The 20,358-nt window shown below is 39.1% G+C and overlaps 1 protein-coding gene and 2 long non-coding RNA genes across 7 annotated transcripts in view; 2 read left to right on the plus strand and 1 right to left on the minus strand.

The window, feature by feature from the left end:
• LOC145721754 (uncharacterized) overlaps window positions 1–3,697 on the plus strand; it is a 135,842-nt gene extending 132,145 nt beyond the window's left edge. Inside the window, exon 5 of the long non-coding RNA XR_014145623.1 lies at window positions 3,565–3,697. This is a non-coding gene — a long non-coding RNA (uncharacterized LOC145721754). The remainder of the gene's footprint in view (window positions 1–3,564) is intronic.
• On the minus strand, window positions 1,179–10,757 carry LOC145721753 (uncharacterized). Its single transcript, XR_014145621.1, has 2 exons — window positions 10,394–10,757; window positions 1,179–8,798 (listed from the first exon to the last, which is right to left on the minus strand). It is a non-coding gene; the product is annotated as an uncharacterized LOC145721753 (long non-coding RNA).
• A 4-nt stretch (window positions 10,758–10,761) lies between these two features.
• CCDC91 (coiled-coil domain containing 91) overlaps window positions 10,762–20,358 on the plus strand; it is a 342,380-nt gene continuing 332,783 nt past the window's right edge. The window contains exons 1-2 of one of the 5 annotated variants that reach the window (XM_081821380.1): window positions 10,771–10,966; window positions 19,811–19,993. The gene's annotated coding sequence lies outside the window, so the exon portion shown is untranslated. Of the gene's footprint in view, window positions 10,967–19,810; window positions 19,994–20,358 lie in introns of all 5 variants that reach the window. The other 4 variants (XM_081821378.1, XM_081821382.1, XM_081821381.1 and 1 more) reach the window with 4 other exon arrangements.

Consider the following 20,358-nt stretch of genomic DNA (forward strand, 5'->3'; position numbering starts at 1 on the left):
CTCCTCTTTTGTAATAGAATCCCTGAGTTTCAGCAGGTCACAAAAACTGCCCAGCTGAAGAGGGCATTTCTCAGCTTCCCTTGTAGCTAAGCATGGCTATGTGGCAAAGTTCTAGTCAATGGGATGTGAACTGAAATGAAATGTATGTTTTCTGTGCCCTCCACTTAAAAAGTAGAGGTATTACCTTCCCTTCCTCCTTTCCTTTTTTCTTCCAGTTAGAATGCAGATGTAATGGCAGGAGCTGGAGCATGTTAATTAGACCACACGAAGAAAGCCATGTGTTAAAAATGGGAGAGTAACAAGATGTAAGGAGGGTCAGTTGGATCTCTATGGAGCCATCATACCAGCCCTGGGTTACTATGCTTATGTTTGCATGTGAGATAGAAATCAAGACCTCTCTTGTTTAAGCCATTAGTATTTTCCAGGCTTCATTAAAATTGCTGAAACTTAGTGTCCTAACTAATGCAGATTGTACAAAAGCAATTAAGCAAGGTTGAATAAAAAGGTTTTGTGGAGAATGGATAATGAGTTTGTTCTGGAACATGTAATTTGCCTGTGGGACATCTATGTGCATATCCCGTAGGCAGCTGTAAAGTGTATACGGAGCTCAAGAGATAATTCTGGGCTGCAGAGTTAAAAAAACTTCCATGGTATCAAAGGTGGATAATATGAATGAGTTTTGTGGACATGTAGGATGTATTAATGTAGACTGAGCAAGAAGACTTTATACAGAAGACACCAGTGTATTCTAGAATCATTTGTATTAAGGAGACAAAGTCTGTGGAGAGTAGAAACAATTACCCACATAGAATGGCTAAATCTGAGTGAGAAGAGAACAAAGGATGGAAACTTGCAGACAGCTAATTGAAGGAGAGGGTAAAGGAAGAAGACTCTATGAATTGGAATGAAGACCACAAGAATGGTCTGAAGAGTCAATCAGCAGAGAATAATTTTGTTGAGGTTGATGGGGGAGTGAAATTTTATAAAGAGACAGTGACTGGTAGTCTCAATGCATGTATATTTTATATACATATAATTGGGAACTATTTATCTATCTATCTTACATGTAGTGATTGTAAAGCATATTCATGTCACTACAGATTGTTAACAATAAGTCTTTATGCTATTATAAACTTGGGGAACATGTTGTGTATGCAATAGATAATCACATAGACATCAAGGATTCATAACATTTTACTGGAAAACATTGCTCATACTTGTAACAGGATTCATACAATCCATATTTTACTCAGGAGCCTGATTATCAAGTATTTTCATAAGAACCTAGATTTGGGGTATCTCATAACCGAATTTTACAAAAAAAAATAACTTTGTTAAGGTAAAAGCTAATTTTATTGTTGCTTAATCTTTAGGTAGTATTATTATCTAAAGGCATTATTAAATTTGTTACATTGTAACTTTTGGTAGAAAAATTAGGCAAACTATTATAATTATGTTGGGGTTTAAGATACACATCTTAATGGGGCACCTGGGTGGCTCAGTCAGTTAAGCATCTGCCTTTGGCTCAGGTCATGATCCCAGGGTGTTGGGATTGAGCCCTGCATTGGGCTCCCTGCTCAGTGGGGAGCCTGTTTCTCCCTCACCCTCTCCCCCCACCCTGTGCATGTTATATCTCTCTCGCTCAAAAAAAAAAAAAAAGATACACATCTTAAAGATTCTGATAAAGGTATTACAATCTTAAAATCATACAAAATCTTATAATATGAATAACAGGCAAAACAATGCCTTAGCTTTTAGTGAATTCACCTTTCCCCCCGAAAAGCAGTGGGTTTGTGGCTTATTGCCAGAAACAGATTTAGACACTGCAGGTTTGATACACCCTGTACCTTAATATCCTTATAACTTTATATTCTTAAAACTATACTTTTGAACTTAGAAAATTATTATCAAAGCAAAAATTGACTAGTCTTTTATTTATTTATAATTTACATTGCTGCCAAGTACTCCTGAATTGACAATACAAGAAATGCACAGGCAGAGTCAGACTCCACTTATGTGCCCTCCACTTAAAAAGAAGAGGTATTACCTTCCCTTCCTCCTTTCCTTTTTTCTTCCTGTTAGAATGCAGATGTAATGGCATTCTTTCAGATGTTGGGATGATATTTCCCTCCTATGCTAGGTTAAAGTTTGGAATAAGGACATAAAATTTTCTTTATCATTAGAATTATTTGATATCCAAGACTTGAAGAAAAATAAATGGAAGAGTCTTCCACTGTTCATATGTAATACTTGGCTTTTCCTGGTCAACTTGAGTGATCAAACTCTCAGGAGAATGCTGAGTGGGCTTCCATCATGTTCTTTTAAACTCCATTTTTCAAACTTCAGAGTTTTCTCATGATATGTTAATTTTGTGATGCACCAAAATTTTTGAAAAAGTTTAATTTAAACTCAATTTATCTTTGCTGTAGCAGCTCTTGCATGGCTTTTTGCCCAGAGTATTGCTTGCTCCATCTGCAAAAGTGGTAGAGTAACTTCTAAGAAAGCAATATAATGGTTTAATATAGACGCAAAACCTAGCTCACTTTTTGATTTTTCAATATCATCATAAAAAGTAGTGTTTAGCAGCCAGAGATGTGACATGTAAGCACTGGGAATTATGTGAATAATCTAGGTGTTAGAATTAATCCAAATTATAAAAAATATTCCAGCATTGATTTTTAATGTTTTTAGGAGGTTAAATTTCACTGACTTTTTTTTTTTAAGGATATAATGAAGAGTAAAGGAAGTAGAGTGGACACATGTGCTTTCCATCTACAGTCACCCCGTCTCTGAGTAATTATTTTTAGAGATCATAGTTAAAGGCAACTGATCATGTAAATTAGTTTTTATCAACTTATTGTAATGATTATATGGATGAAATGATGGCTTCTTTTGTGTCTCTTTCTGGCTTGGGACTTCTTTTGTGTGTTAGGCACTGAGATAATAATAGAAGCAGTTCATATTTTTTAATGACATATAGTTGACATACAATATTATATTAGTTTCAGGTGTACAACATAGCGATTGAACATTTATGTACATTACAAAAGAATCAGAACAAGTCTAGTTACCATCTGTCACCATACAAAGTTACTATAATATTATTGGCTGTATTTCCTATACTGTACTTTACATCCTCGTAACTTACGTATTTTATAACTACAAGTTTGTATCTCTTTATCTCCTTCACCTATTTAGCCCATCTCCCCACCCCCAACCCTCTGTCAACCACCAGTTTGTGTTCTATATTTATGAGTGTTCCTGTTTTGTTTTTTAGATTCCATATGTAAGTGAAATCATATGATATTTGTCTTTTTCTGTCTTATTTTATTTAGCATAATGCCTTCTAAGTCTATCCATGTTGGTGCAAATAGCAAGATCTCATTCTTTTTTATGGTTGAGTAATATTCCATTGTATATGTATATCACATCTTCTTTATCCATTCATCTTTTTATGGACACTTAGGTTGTTTCCACATCTTGGCTGTTGTAGATAATGCTGCAACAAAGTGGGGCTCCATATATCTTTTCAAATTAGTGTTTCTTGTTTTTTTTTTTTTTCAGATACCCAGAAGTGGAATTGCTGGATTATATTGTACTTCTATTTTTAACTTTTTGAGGAACCTCCATACTATTTTCCACAGTGGCTGTACCAATTTACTTTCCCATCAAGAGTGCATGAAGGTTTCTTTTCTCCACATCCTCACCAACACTTGTTATTTCTTATCTTTTTGATATTAGACATTCTGATAGGTGTGAAGTGATATTTGATTGTAGTTTTGATTCACAATTTTCCCTGATGATTGGTGATGTTGAACACTTTTTCATATGTCTGTTGGACATCTGTATGTCTTTGAAAAAATAATCAGGTCCTCTGCTCATTTGTCAATCATATTTTTTTTGTGTTCAGTTGTATAAGTTCTTTATGTATTTTGGATATTAACTCTTTATTAGATATATCATTTGCAAATATCTTCTCCCATTCAGTAGGTTGCCTTTTCAATTTGTTGATGGTTTACTTCGCTGTACAAAAGCATTTTTTTTTTTTTGCAAAAGCTTTTTAGACATTAAGGGAATGATTCTTGCCCAGTTATTAATCAAGCCAAAATGTGCAAACCAAAATGGTAGCTAATGACAATGTGCAAATGATTGTGAGGTTAGGGATCATGTATCTCCTATATAATGGAGATTTCATAAATGAGTTAGATGCTGCACAGAATTTAAAGGAGACCTGATTAGAGGAGGGGGCAGTAAGGTGCTTATTAAAGACTTTCACAGTTTACTCTTTCCATCTTTTATATGTAATGTTACAAATACATATTTGAAGTAGTTTCCATTGGCTTAATGTGAAAGCTGAGTATCATATGAATCTTAAAGAACTGCTCTCAGGGACAGTATATCATTTTCAATCTCACTCTGGCATGAAAACATTGACAAAGGGAAAGGGAAGAAGGCAGAAAAGTTCTTTTCCATTTTAGGAAAATGACAACTCATTTTCTGACATTTAATATGAAGCTAGAGATACAAAATCCTTCTACGAGTTAAAACACTTGGGAAAACCTAATTCAAACTGGATTAAATAATAAATGGAAATTGTTTAGATAAATGAAAAGTCCCATGGAGGTGAGAGAAACTTTAGAACTGATTTAATCAAAGCTTCAGCTCCATTTCTCTGAATTATATCAGCTTTGTTCTACAATCTGTATCTGCTTTTATCCTCAGACTGTTTTCCTTCATGGTCACAAGATGACTGTTAAAAGCAGTAGGAATTACATGCTTCTTCACTTACATCCTCACGAAGATAGAGAGTTCCTTCTAACAACCACTGAACAATGGTCCTGAGTTTTGTGCTTGTTGGATGATCCTTGATTCTTATGGTTAGGGTAATGCTATGATTGACTTAGGACTGGGTCTGCCCACTGCGCCCCTAACTGTGGCATGGTTGGGTGTAACTTCTGGCTTGAACTGATCAGGAATAACATTAGAAAAGTTTAGGGCTAATCTCACCCAATATACCTGTATACTACACAATGGGGAAAGAGTGAAATTCATGTTTGGATAACAACTACCACGTCCACTGTAGTGTACCCTTTTCTTTTTTTTTTTTTGGATTTTATTTATTTATTTGAGAGAGAGAATGAGAAAGAGAGCACATGAGAGGGGGGAGGGTCCGAGGGAGAAGCAGACTCCCTGCCGAGCAGGGAGCCCGATGCGGGACTCGATCCCGGGACTCCAGGATCATGACCTGAGCCGAAGGCAGTCGCTTAACCAACTGAGCCACCCAGGCGCCCCTAGTGTACCCTTTTCTGACCAAACACTGTAATTAGTAACTGTAATTATTGAACATCTTCTTTCTGTCTCTCCAAAATGTTTTAGCTTCATCTGGAGTTCCTTACGTTCTAGCAACCAGTGACAAGTTACCTACTCCCAACAAGTGCAAAATGCAATGGAAGAGAAAGGACAAAGTAATTACAATGAAAACTTTCAATTATAGAGAGTATATCTGGGGGGCTCCTGGGGGGCTCAGTCATTAAGCGTCTGCCTTTGCTCAGGTCATGATCCCAGGGTCCTGGGATCAAGTCCTGCATCGGGCTCCTTGCTCCGCGGGAAGCCTGCTTCTCCCTCTCCCATTCCCTCTGCTGGTGTTCCCTCTCTCGCTGTGTCTCTCTCTGTCAAATAAATAAAAATATTTTTAAAAAAGAGTATATCTGGAAACATTACATAGTAGTCACTGATCCTTGTCATATTCTGCAGACAGGAATAGTGAGGACTCCTGATGGCAGGGGTATGGGTTCTCTGGACAGGTACTGTTTTGCTCTCAGTGTCCTTTATGGCCCCATCTGAGCTGGTCATTGGGGAAGATGCTCTTTTTAAGAGGTCACACTATTTTGGCAGCTCATTTCCTATTAGGCTGAATATAGAAGTCTGAGGATTGTCTTCAGATTAAATAGTCACAAGTTATTATCAGTCAGGCTTGAGGTTTATTTAACAATATATTTTCCCATTCATATTAGGTTTTTGAACTATTTCCTTATGGTTACTTCTATATGCAAGTGACAATGGCCAGAGACCATGTGTAGTCCAACTTTTGTATCTTGGAATTTCTCTTTCCTAGTAGCCCTTCATACTCTGCCAGTCTGAATTTAATTTAATGGCCCATCCTGAGATCTCAGTTTAATAGCATCTGTGTTAGGAATATTCTAAATATGAACTTGCAGTGGGGAGGAAAAGGCACAAATAATTTATTCCTTATCTCCATAATTAACATGATGTCTGCAGTCACCTCCATAATGAACATGATTCTCCCTTTAGTTAAGCAGAAATTAAACTGTTCCATCTTTGGCATACTGAAGAGTATTAGGAGTTTAGACATCTTTGTCTGAGGTCAGAATGGTGCTGTTCCTAAAAGTGCAGACTACAGAGTTTACTTTTTATAACCTTGGTCATGCAAGATAGGGACTATCTCTGAAATATTTTATTCAATCTATATATCATGAACACCACTGTTCCTCAATGAGAGTCATTACACTAAGAGAAAACCCATAGTTTCACTTAGAAAACCCATTTATAAGATCCATTGATTAGCAGGGGCGCCTGGGTGGCTCAGTCGTTAAGCGTCTGCCTTCGGCTCAGGTCATGAACCCAGGGTCCTGGGATCGAGCCCCACATCGGGCTCTGTGCTCTGCAGGAAGCCTGCTTCTTCCTCTCTCACTCCCACTGCTTGTGTTCCCTCACTGTGTCTCTCTCTGTCAAATAAATAAATAAAATCTTTAAAAAAAAAAAAAAGATCCATTGATTAGCAAAGCCTCAGGTGTTAATGGAAGATAATGATACCAGAAGCATTTATTGTTGCTATGTTTGGAATGCAGACTTTCTGATTAAACGCGAGCTGAATACATCTAAAGTGCGAATTCTAGATTATGGCAACTGACAACCATTAGAGTATAAAGTAAGGTAAGTAACACATATGTGCACATTTAAAATTCAAATCGACTTAACCAACATTTAATACACTACTCAGTATTCAATACTGAGGATCAGTAGCAAAAAAAGTCAAACTCTATGTTGATTTGATTTGAAGGCTCACATAATGGAACAATGTAGTACCAGTGGAGAAAGGGGCCAGAAAAATGCTTATTTAAAAATTTCACAGTTTGTACTTTACATCCTTTTGCTTATATACAATGGTATAGATCTTTATTTATTTGATTAGGGTTTCAGCTCCATTTCTCTTTCATTTTCTTGGTCAAAAGATGACTGCCTTCAGCAACAAGGATCATATGCTTTCTCATTCACATCAAGAGGGAGAAAGGGAGGCACATCACACAATTTTGGGGCAAAAGTTCTAAGACTGGGGCTCAATCCCAAACCATTTGTGGCCAAGGGAACATCATGGGTCGGAATTAACCTGATTGGATTAACTTTGGGATAAGGGTGAGGTTAATTCGACCCAAACTGCTCAGGTGTGTGCTGCACAATATGGGAAGAGGGGAACAAATTTTGAGAAGGCAAGTGTCCACTACAATCATTTTCAAAGCACATAAAGACATAAAAATTGTATTATTTTCTTGCTGGAGTAAACAAAACAAAACGAAACCTAACCCTAAACATAGGTAATGAAGACTTTGATTCCATAATTGATGTTTAACGGTTGACAACTTTCAAGCCCTCATCATGCCCTCTTGCCCCACATCTGGGCAGGCTGATAAGAAAGCCTGGGTGCTCCCTTCTTTGGTGCCAGTGGTAATTCAGGCCACACAAGCCCTGGCTCCTGTGTAGGAATTTTCACCCCAGTATCATGGCCCTAGCCACCATAAAAACCATAAGGGCCAGTCTTTCTCCCAACCTCCCTGCACCCCCTCCCAGCCATTTTGGACTTGTTTGAGAAGTCTGCACTGCTCTTCCTAGAAAGTCTCATTATGTGACTAATAAACCTTCTTACACCCTCTTGGTGCATGCATGGTATCAGAAATCTTGAAATATGAACCAAATTTTAGGTGGGCATCCATCTCATTTCTGTGGGTGACTGCAACAGCATATCAACTTCAATAGTAGTAAATTGTGGTGTTTCACTATTCTTATCAGCAAGTGTATCACCTTCCTCCTGAATCCCCTACCTCTTTGAATAGCATCGGAAACCTGGAATACATCGTCAGTTCTTGCCTATATTTTTGCTTTCAAATCCTTTTTGCCAATCTCATGGCTACCTACCACCTCAACTCAGGCTTCCATAATTCTTCATCCTAGTTATTTTATCAGTCTTCTCACTGGCTTCTCTGTTTTTCCAGAGAAAAACCTGTTCCCTATCTAATAATCCATCCCGTGCACTGCTGCTGAAGTAATTCCCCCCAACCTCGCTTAAATAATCCATTAATCTCCATCCATCTTGACCTATCTACAGTTCCCACTTCTCCTGCCACACTCCCACACATCACCACCTTTGCTTCCACTATACCTACCTACACACTATACTTACCTCCACAGTTCGTAGGCAAGGAGATACATACCAAGGTACATATGCCTTTGTCTGGAACATACTTTGTTTCTTAGCTTGGCCAATTCCTACTGATCCTTCAAGATTCATCTTGAGCTTTACATTTTATGAGAAGTACTTCCTGTTTAATGCAGGTTGAATAAGGTGCTCCTCCTCCATATTTTAAAAATAAACTTGATTTCAGTGCTTGTTATTACTCTATTTGATTGTTGATATCTTTCTCCAAACTTGATCCTCTTGAGGGCAAGGAACCATGTTTCTCGGCTCAGAAGGTCACAGTCTGTTAGGGTAATGGGCCTGCAGCCTGCAGATACATACATAACAAAGATAAATAATAATACAAGATGGCTTATGAAAAATACCCTGACAAGTAATAGAGCCATCAGTTCTAATATACTTAAGTTCTAAGGAGATAAGAGGCACTATGGAGAAATTAGGACCTTCACACATTGCTAGTGTACTGCCACTTTGGAAAACAGTCTGGCAGTTTCTCAAAAGGTTAAACATAGAATTAGCATATGACACAGCAATTCCACTCCTAGGTATATATACCCATGAAAATGTTATCTTGACAAAATAAATGCTTCCTGTGAAAGTTCATAGAAGCATTATTCCTAATAGCCAAAAAGTGGAAACAACTCAAATGTCCACCAACTGATGTATGGATAAATGAACTTTGAAAACATGATGCAAAGTGAAGGAAGCCAGCCAGAAAAGACTACATATTGCATGATTGCATTCATGTGAAATGTCCAGAATAGGCAAATCTAAAGACATAAAGTGAGTTAGTGCTTGTCTAATGGATGGGGAGTGACTGACAAAGGGTATGAGATATCCTTTCTAGGTGAGAAAAATGTTCTGAAGTTGACTGTGGTGATGGTTGCACAATTTACTGAATACCTTCTAATCACTAAATACTGTGATATTGCTGCATATACGAAGACAAATGAGTAGATTGAGAGAGATACAAATGAAAAGCGGTCTTCGTGGTGTAGTAGATAGGTAAATAAATTTGGGTAAGGAAGCACCATATCTGCTATAATAGAAACCTGTTCATTGTGCACACGACAATGGCGGACAGAAAAAGTGGGTGTAGAAGAGTGACATTTGTGCTCAGTATTGGAGCTACTCCCTAACCACATAAGCCTGTACTAACTGGAGAATTGTTAGGATTACTTGCTGACATTTTCCACATTCAGTACACAGCAGAGATTAAAGGCTTGAACCAATTTTGTTCAGTGGAAAGATGAGAAAAATAACATCCAAAATGTTAAAGAATGCCTGTTATATGATGGTGGGAATATTCCAGAGACTTATGCTCAACGTTCCCAGATTGTCTGTCTTTCTCACTCTCACTAGACTGTAAACTCCTTGAAGGCAAACATCTTGAATGTATCCAGTCCATTTTCTCATTGCCAGCAGGCCAAGTATACATTTAATAAAAAATCGTTAAATGAACGGTCCTCAAATCCCTCCCCTGTCAAAGATGGAAGAATCTTTAACAGGTGACCAGCTATTTAACTGTATCTCTTTAACAGTTACTGACACTTTGAAATGGACAAAAAAATCTATATAATCATGCTTCCTTTCAAATAAAACCCTGATAGTTAAGTCATTCTCTTTTCTTTTTCTTCAGGAGACATTATTTGACTGAAGGCTTGGCAAAAAGTGGGTGCCTTGGCAGCTGAAAATAAACTCTCTCTGAAACAGAGATGGCATGTATAAATTGCTATGATCTGGAGTTGGGGCCAAGTACAAAAATAATTCTTGAGCAGTCTTTGACTGATGTCCTATGGTCTGGAGAGGCTCTGGGCTTAGGTGCATTCCCGCGCTTGAGAGTTCAGATACGCAAAGATGAAATGGAAGAGTTGTCCAGTCAACTGTTTCTTGAGTACTTACTGTCAGGCATTTGGCTAAATTCGTTTTTACTGAACTCTGCCTGGAAGTGGTGAAAAGATCAGGCGTGGCTCTTCTCAGGAACAATCCTACAGAATCCCAGATGGGAGTATCATTTTGGGGATGGTTTTATTTGCATGCATTAGGCATCGAAACTGGGCCTGTCACTCACGAGGAACGACAACTTATAACTAACAGGAGGTAGCTCCTGCGTCATCCCTTTTCAGAAGGCAACCCCCGTGGACTAGTCAAGCCATTGGAGGCGTGGCTTTGAAGATGGGCCCCCCCACCCCCCCCGGCTCAGCTCGGGCCACGTGACGCACGTGTTGGCGTTGAGTGACAGCCGCAGCTTTGGGCGGGCTTTGGAGGAAATCAACTTCCGGGGGCAGAGGTGTTCGAAGCCGGGTGGTGCGTGGGCTAGCCCAACTTGTGTGGCTGGGGTCGCGGTCCCCCCCCCAAAGGGTTTGGGGTCGTGCCCCGGCTGTGCGCGTGAGGGGCCGTGTGCTGGGTGGCTCACCTGGCAGCGTGGGTGAGCGGCGCGGCGGCGGCAGCGGCGGCAGCCAGAGCGGGGAGCAGGTAAATGGACGCTCGCCTTCCGGGCCTGGGTCTGGGGGCCGGGGCCGCGCGAGGCCGGCGGTACGCCCCGAGGCGGCCTGGGCGCGGGCGGGGAGCGCGGCCAGGCTTCCGCCTCGCGCCGGCTCCGGCCTCGCCCCCGGAGGTCGCCGGGACCGGGAGTCGGAGGCGTGACCCGCCTCGGGCTGGGACGGCACCGCGCTCACCCGGCCGCTGGTGCCGACCGGTACTTGCTCTGCCGGCTGGTTTCGGCCCCTGCACGTTCCAGAATCGAGTATTTCCGAACGTCTACGGACAAGTACACGTGATTATTGTGTCACCGAACCTCCCACCGAACGGAGACTTAGATCCTTGCCGGGTTTTCACCGATGGAGCCTGATTTATGTTTCTCCCTCACTTTGCTTTGTACACCGGCGTGACGTCCGTCTGCAACGTCCGTCAGCCACATTTCTTTTGTAGTTATCTCGGCCACATGTTGCAATACAAGTGGCGTTTTGGGATTAAGGCCGGAGCCAGTAACTTTCCAAGTGGTGAGGCATCCTTCATCCCTCTAAGTGCGCCCCCTTCCCCACAATAAAGATGTTTCTTCCATCTGCCCATGGTGTGTACTGTGGTGGAAAGCTTTGGACATGAAACCTATTTCTGGCTTCACTTTTAGGAGTGGTAACACTATTAAAAGCAGTGCTGGAGGTTTTTTTGGTAGGATGATGTTGCTGCTGCTTCTCTCACTTGCTTCCGTGGTGGGAGTTGGGGCAGAGCCTGATTTCCTGGAGGGTGAAGTCCTGGCCACAGCTGTAGGTGACTCAGCGGCCCCTTAAGAATTCCGACTCCTTTCCTTCCCTTCCTTTCCGAACTGTACAGATACTGATGCCACCTTCCTCCAAATATTTATCCGGGCGGTAGGTGGGTGATGGCTTTTGGGAGTAGTGTTTGCATGTTCCTTGGTGGAGTGATTGGAGTGGGCTAACATTTCACCCTACGGTTTAAGGGAAAATACCCAGACTATTTAGCTGGGTGGGAGAACAGGGAGTGACAATAGATTCATTTTGTTCTCTGACATCAGAGAGCTCTACGCTTCTAATCATCCTGTTTGCCCTGTGCTACAATTTCTGTTGCAGTGAAGGAATTGGCGATGCTTACTGTACCTGTTAGTGAATGGAGCACGGGAGATGCCAGGGAGAGAGCACCTTTGTGGTGCTGGCGAGCCAGAAAATTATGTGGTCCACAATCGCCCTGGTTACAAAGTTGGCTGGCTAGGAAAGTTGTTCCGTGGGCTTGGAAATCTTATTATGAATTGGTATCCTAGCAACAGTATAAGCCACATGGAATAAACATAAACAGTGATGGAAGTTACAATTTACCTCTTTTATGACATGGAAAAATGTATCTTCTCATTGGAGTCATAAGCTCAAAACTTCTTAGAGCTTTTTGTAATCATCTTAATACTTAATAACAGTCAAAAAGAAACTGCAGAGTCATCACAGAGGGACAGCACTTATTTAATATTTTTTTTGGTGACAGTAAAAAGGAAAAGGAATTAGCTGATCTGGAGGTTAAGTGGTTAAATAGGAATTTGCCTAGTAAGAGGCATTTTTATCTTGTACCCCTAGCTGTAGATGTATGATTTTTAAAGTATGTAGGATTGTTACAAATAAAGAAAGCTGTTTGAAGGTTTATTATATTTCTCTTAATAGAATTTGGGGTGACAGTGCATTGGACTGGATGAGAGTATTGACATTAGTGAATTGGAAGGGGAGTGTTAGGTAACTTGTTTCCAAATTCTGGCTCATGATCACAGTGCTCCTTTATCAGCCTGTTCCTTGTGACTTATGGTCTTTCTTGTAAGCTCATCAGATTTTGTTACTTTCTGTCCAAACAACCAGAACTTAATGAAAAAGGCAACTCTCTTTAGATTAATTCTTTTATCAGTGTCTGTTTCTTCTTACTGATAAATCTTGATGATAAGTTGGTTTTTTTTGATTTGCAGTATTTCTAAGGATATTTTGGTTTCCTCAGTCTCCCCTATCCCCAAACTCAGATGGGTTTAGCTCATTTAATCTGATGTGTATTTTTCAAAAGGGCATGTCCTATGTCCTTTAAAATTTAGGTTTATTGAACTATATAATTTATAATTAAAATTATCATTCGATCAGAAGTTATATGCAGATTTTTGACATGAGGGGGTTGGCACCCCTAACCCTTGAGTTGTTCAAGGGTCAGCTGTATTTAATTTTCCTGTCTGACTGCACTGGCTAGGACCTCCAGTATGCTGTTGAATAGGACATGTAAGAGCAGGCATCCTTGCCTTGTTTTTCATCTTGGTGGGTAAGGCATGCAGTCTTTTACCATTAAATAATTAGCTGTAGGTTTTTTGTAAACAGTTTTCATCAGCTTGGGGAAGTTTTCTTAGCTTCTAGTTTGCTGAGAGTTTTTTTTTTTTTAATATGACTATTGTATTTTTTTTTTCATTGTGGAAATCATAGTTGTATGGAAGAAAATTGGGAAATAATCCAATGGAAAAAAGCTAACCCATTTCTGTTAATATGAGATAACGTCTGCTAATATTTTGCTGGCTTTTCTTTCAGTGTTTTTATTTTACAAACATTTAAGAAATAGAACTGTAAATATTGTTTTATATTTTTCCCTTTACACTCAGCATTATATTATAAGTGCTTACTATGTCATGAATTTTTTGAGAACTTGATTTGTAAGTTCTTGATTTATGGTTAAGGTAGTTAAGTTTTCCCAATTAGAATTAACATTAAACATCTTTTTGTACACAACTCTGGTAAGATTCTTTTAATCGATTTTTAAAAATGTGGTTATTACTCAAAGTGCATGAAATTTTTTCAGATTCTTAATATACACTGCCTGTTTCATTTGATGTTCTTAGAATTTTTCCTCTGGGTTATTTATTGTAATAAATTTTGGAGCAAAATTTCTGGGCATCACTTTAAGGTAGAATTCTAGAATTTTAGAAAGTCATGTCTAGTTCAGACCATTTCTTTTATAGGTTTAGAGTCTAAAATAATTAAATGATTTTTCCACCAACATTGTTATTTTGTTGCCAGTGATCTAGATAGAATTCCTGGTGCATTTTGTGTCATGTGAAATACTACTCACGTTCTACTTTTGATAAAAATTGTAGTAGTCTTTGAGTCTAGCATCATGCAGAGACTCTATTTTGTTTTATTGAATTCCAACCAGTACTTTTTGAGGTAGGTAGTATTTTTCCCATTTCATAGCCAGGGAAATTGAGTCTCAGACAAGTGAGCAAACTTACCCAAGGTTGCATTAATAGTAAGTGGTAGAGCTGGGGTTTGATCACAGGTCTTCCTGAATCTTGTTTTATTCATAGACTACCAACACTAAGTTCTTGTAAGCTTTTTGTATATATTGTGTTTATTCTGAATCTGTCTTAATTTTGATGCTTAAAATAAACTCATTAAACAAATTAATAATTCAACATGAGACAGTATCAGTCACTTCTAAAAAGTTTACCCAAATTTATGTCTTTTTATGTTTTTAAATTTTAAATTTAGACATTTCTTTCCCTGTACCTCCTTTCCTTCTCTGTCAGATCCTCAAAAAGTGGTACAAAGACTTTTGTTAGCTATATGCCATAGAATCCTATTAAAAAATTAGGGATACATTAAGGGTACCTGGGTGGCTTGGTCGGTTAAGCGTCTGCCTTCAGCTCACGTCATGATCCCAGGGTCCTGGGAGGGAGTCCCACGTCGGACTCCCTGCTCAGTGGGGAGTCTGCTTCTCTCTCTCCCTCTGCCTCTCTTCCCCACTCATGCTCTCTCTCTCAAATAAATAAGTGTTTAAAAAAAAAGAATTAGGGATACATTTAATGTTACTAGCAAGGGATATCACAATTTTTAAAATTTTGAAATGGAAAGCATTTTTTTAAATTACAGGTTTAATAGATGAAGAATAGAGATGATGCTACTCACTTTAAGATGCAGCATATAATAATTCTCGTAAAGCTGTTTTCCTTAGAAGGATATGTACATTTTGGTATTTACATAATGCAGTCCAAACATAGATCATATAGACTAAGTATATGAATGAAGTAACCACTATTTTGTGAAGTGTGAAATCACTTTTTCCTGGTATTCAGAGACGACGTTCTTTTCCCTTTTCCAGCCTTGTTATCATTGACCATGTGCATCTCCTACCAAAAGTAGGCCTAGATAATGGAGAGACCAGCCAAATCACCTTTTATGTTGTGTCCATCCTGTGGTAAGAGAGGGTCTGCGTGATCATTTCAAAATGCTTGACTTCTATATTACGAGAATTCAGAACTTCTACAGTTGTAGTAGACAGTGTTGCAGTATTATGCAAGATCCATTAATCTCTGCCTGTGCTTCAGTGATAGACAGGGGCTTGCATGAATAATACTAAAAAACTACATCAATACAAGATGGTTAAAAGTGAGAGTAAGTATCATTATTTTAATTATGAATTTGATAAAGACAACCTTTATTCACAGTTTGCCCAAATTAGGTATGAAAAATTGAAAATAAGCCTATAATACCTGAATGGCATTAAATGGGCTACTTGCCATGAATCACAAGACAAATTGAAATGAGTATTTATTTTATTTTCTGCAGAATGGGAAAAAAGTGTTTATTAACTGCTGATGGTTTTCATGAGGCGTTTAGGTATTTTAGGTTTCTTTTGTCTGTTATGCAGAAGAGGTACATTTTATTAATTTCTTTTTAAGACTAGCTTCTGCTTAAAGTGACTGGTGTTGTAAAATATCTCTTGCTTATTTAGTTTATTTGATTTTTTTTCCTCCAGTCATATTGGTTAAGGGTACTCGTGTGGTACTTTTTGTTGCAAGAATCTTTTGTAGGAGACTTTATCTTCATTGATGCTTTGAGTTTATTTTCTATAGTTCCAAAGTTAGGTGTTAATGATCTTGCTTCTCCTGTTATCAACAGGAGAAGAAAGTAGTGCCTCAAGGTTATTTTCAATGTCACAGTCATGAACATAAAAAGTGATTTCCATATGACTGATGAGAAGTCCTCTGACCACTTAGAATCTAGTCAGATTGCAAAATGTTTTATCATGTGATTCCTACAAAATACTTTGTGTGATTCCTACAAAATCAAAAGTTCTACTTCAGAGTAAAAAATCTTATGAACAAGTGAGACAACACATACATGAAATTTTTGGAGATTTTTTCCTCCCACATAGAAGGGCCATGGATATTATCATCATAGTTACTTTCATCTGATCAAAATAATTCAGCAGGTTGTTCAAGTGGTGGATTGGGACTCGTAAGCCTGGGATCTGATTCTTTAATCAGCATATACTTTTTTCCCACTTTATAAAATGTTTCAGAATCCATCTGTTGGTGATGTGTGTGTGTGTGTATGTGTATTTTGGGAAGTACACTTTGGGAAGTACACTTTGGGAAGTTTTTGGCCATTATTTCTTCAAATATTCTTTCTGCCCCTTTCTCTCCCCCTTCTTCTGGGACTGCCCGTAGTGCATATGTTGGCATGCGTGATGGGTTCCCACAGGTCTCTGAGGATCTGTTCATTTTTCTTCATTCTTTTTTCTTTCTGTTCCTCAGACTGGTTAGTCTCAATTGAGGAAGCCCAAAAATTGGCCTGTGGGTTGGTTTGTCTACCACCTATTGAGTGTATTTACTGGTGTCAAACCACCACGTTAGACATACGGAAAAGAAACCGGCATTTAGAAGGACAAAGAGCGATCAAGGAAGACATCAAGACAAAAGCTTTACCAGTAGTAACTAAGTTGGGCGTTACAAAGGAGGAGTTATTGATAGACTGAGAAAGAGGGGTTGGGATACTAGAGGTTTCAATAGATGTGAATGGCAGATTCAGTGGGAATGATAGCCTACTATTAATAGAAGGATACAAAGTTGTAGTAAGAAAGTAAATTTTAGAGGTTAAGATCCTGGAATTGAGGCAGTTATGTCAGTATCACAAATATAGTGACTACCTGTGTTTATGGACCAATTACTGCAATGATATATTGTGATATATAGAGCAATATATAATAGAGGCAATAATAGCCACTGTTTTTAAGTATCTGTAATGTAGCAGGTACTGCACTGGACACTTTCAAACATTTTTTTAAACACTTCTTTTTGATTATTTTATTTTTTTTTTATTGAGGTGAAACTCACATAACATAGAATTAATCATTTTAAAGTGTATAACTATTCACAATAGTGAATAGTGCTGCTATGAACATTTGTGTACCAGTATTTGTTTGTGTACTTGTATTCAGTTTTCTTGGGCATATATGTAGGAGTAGAATTTCTGGTTAATGTGGTATTCAGGTTTGTCAAGGATATACTCAATTTAAGTGTGCTTCAGACATGAGGATTATTTTTTTCATTAACACATATATTATGTTTTTCTGGAAGAATTAGAATCTCTATGCATTACCAGTCTTTCATAGATAATTTTTTTCTCAATTACTAAGTATTGGAAGTGAAAAAATTACAGGTGATTGATACTAAAGTCAGGATCAGATGAAAAAAATGATCTTGGTGATGATAGTGGTACTTTCATTTCAAGAAGAAATTAAAATTAGCAATTAGAACAAGCTTTATATCATCTTGGAAAAAAATGAGCAAAAGAGTCCTTTATGTGTTTCCCTTGGTAAACATGTCTATCTCTGTTAAAGGGCACAATTAGCAGATTAAGACTTTTGATAAATGCATAAACATGGATTTAACAACTGTCAAAACTGAATTTATAAAAGTTAAAATAATGGACAAGGGGGATGTGTTGAGAAGCAAAATTCAGTTCAGTAGAAATCTTTATTGAGCCCTGACTATATTTTAGGTACCTGTACTAGCCACTGGAGGATACAGAAATAAATGTTACTTGGTCTTCAAGAATCTCACAGTCAAGTAGATGAGAGTAATATAAACTAATAAATTGTAATGAGGACATAAATTGGGAAGGAATGGGTTTCTGAAATTTGATATAGGGGCATGTGGGAAGACCCTGATGAAGCTGGAGATACTGAACCCTTAAATGCATTCCTCATTTGGGTGTGTTACTCTGGCCCATTTACTGAGTGACTCAAAAAATGAGTTTTCACTGGGACCCGGAACATTTAATCTGCAATAGGTTCAGGTTTCTGTGCAAGCTGCTCTGTTGCTAGGGTCATATGATCTAGCAGATCCAATGGTGTTTCAAGTGTCAGTGGTAGACAGGGATGCTGTTTAGAGCCTTTAGCAGGCCCCGATAGGTAAATCATAGTGCAGATCCTTAGGATTTAGACCAAAGCCTGCCCTTCTCTGCAGATAACTATGCCTTTATAAAGAAATAGCTGTTGGTTTGCTGCTGGGTCTTCGATTCTGCTTAACTGTGGGCCACCAAGTTACTATGTGACCTGAGCTGCCCAGTACTAAGTGGGTGGTTATCTGACCCACCAGGCCATAAAGTTGGGCATGCACAGCAGTACTCCATTGTCACATGGAAGCACTATGTATCTAATCAGACCTGAGCAGGCCCTGAAGACACAATGCATTGCAAGAGGAAGGGGCTCAAATTCCCATAGTCCCTGCTCTGCTAGCATCATCCTTTTTCTGAGACTGCACCTATGGCTTCATGGGAAGTTCCCTAAGGTTAATTGACAAGAAGAAAAGACTCAGATGTGGTTTACAGATGGTTCTTCATGATATGCAGGTACCACCTGAAAGTGGGCAGCTGCAGCCCTGTGGCCCCTCTTTGGGGTATCCCTGAAGGACAGTGGTGAAGGCCAGTCCTTTCAGTGGGGAGAACTTTAGGCAGTGCACCTGGTTGTTCACTTTGCTTAGAAGGAGAAGTGGCCAGATGGATGATTGTATTATTTCATGGGTTATGACCAATGAGTTGGCTGGATGGTCAGGGACTTGGGAGGAACATGATTGAAAAACTGGTGACAAGGAAATTTGGGGAAGAGGTATGTAGATAGACCTCTCTGGACAAAATATGTGAAGATGTTTGTGTTCCGTGTAAATGCTTACCAAAGAATGACCTCGGCAGAAGAGGATTTTAATAATCAAGGGAATAAGATGACCTATTTTGTGGATACCAGTCAGCCTCTTTCCCCAGCCAACCCTGTTATTGTCCAGTGAATTCATGCATAAAAATAGCCGTGCGGGCAGGGATGGAGTTTACACATGGGCTCAGCAATATAGACTTTCACTCATCAAGACCTGTGTGGTTACAGCCAATGCTGAGTGCCCAATCTGTCATCAGCAAAGAGTAACACTGAATTCCTTATATGACCCATTCCCTGGGGTGATTAGCTAGCTAACTAGAGGCAGGTGGATTATATTGGAGGGCCACCATCAAGGAAGTGGCAGTGATTTGTTGTTACTGGAAGAGATACTTACTCTAGATATGGATTTGCCTTCCCTACATGCAATGCTTCTGCCAAAACTACCAATCTGTGGGCTTACAGAATGCCTTATCCACCATTATGGTATTCCTTACAGCCTTGCTTCTGATCAAGAAACTTATTTCAGAGCAAAAGAATTACAGCTTGTGGAATTCATTGGTCTTATGTTTCCTACCATCCTGAAGCAACTGGCTTGATAGAATGTTGGAATAGCCTTTTGAAGACTTAAGTTACAGTGCCAGCTAGGTGTGTCAGTTTCTTGCAGCACTGGGACAAGGTTCTTAAGAAGGTTGTATATGCTCAGAATTAGTATCCGGTTTCTCCCATAGCCAGGATTCGTAATAGGTTCAGGAATCAAGGGGTGGGAATGGAAGTGACTCCATTCACTATGACTCCTACTGACCCATGAGCAAAATTTTTAGTGCCTATTTCCATGACTTTATGCTGTGCTGGCCTAGACAGAGTTCCAAAGGGAGGAACGCTTTTACCAGGAGACACAACGATTCCATTGAACTGGAAGTTCAGACGGCTGCACTGCCGGTTTGGACTCCTCATGCCACTGAATCAACAGGCAAAGCCACTACTGGCCGGGATGACTGATCCTGACTACCAAGGGAGAAATTGGACTCCTACTTCACAATGGAGGTAAGGAAAAGTATGTCTGAAATACAGGAGATCCCTTAGGGCGTCTTAGTATTACCGTGCCCTCTGATTAAGGTCAATGGAAAACTAAAATAAGCCAGTTCAGGGAGGACTGCTGATGGCCTAGACCCTCAGGAATGAAGGTTTGAGTCAGCCCATCAAAGAGTCATGACCAGCTGAATTGCTTGCTGAAGACAAAAGAAATTCAGAATGGGTAGTGGAAGAAGGTAGTTCTAAATACCAGCTATAACCATGTGACCAGTTACAGAAACAAAGTCTATAATAGTCATGAGTATTTCCTTTCAATTGTTATGAATATGTTTGTGTGTATGTATGCACACATATGTATGGCTACATATGTAAAATAT

The sequence above is a fragment of the Leptonychotes weddellii genome, chromosome 5 (assembly GCF_054177405.1).
Source record: "Leptonychotes weddellii isolate Sample4059 chromosome 5, ASM5417740v2, whole genome shotgun sequence".
Taxonomy (NCBI): Eukaryota; Metazoa; Chordata; class Mammalia; order Carnivora; family Phocidae; genus Leptonychotes; species Leptonychotes weddellii.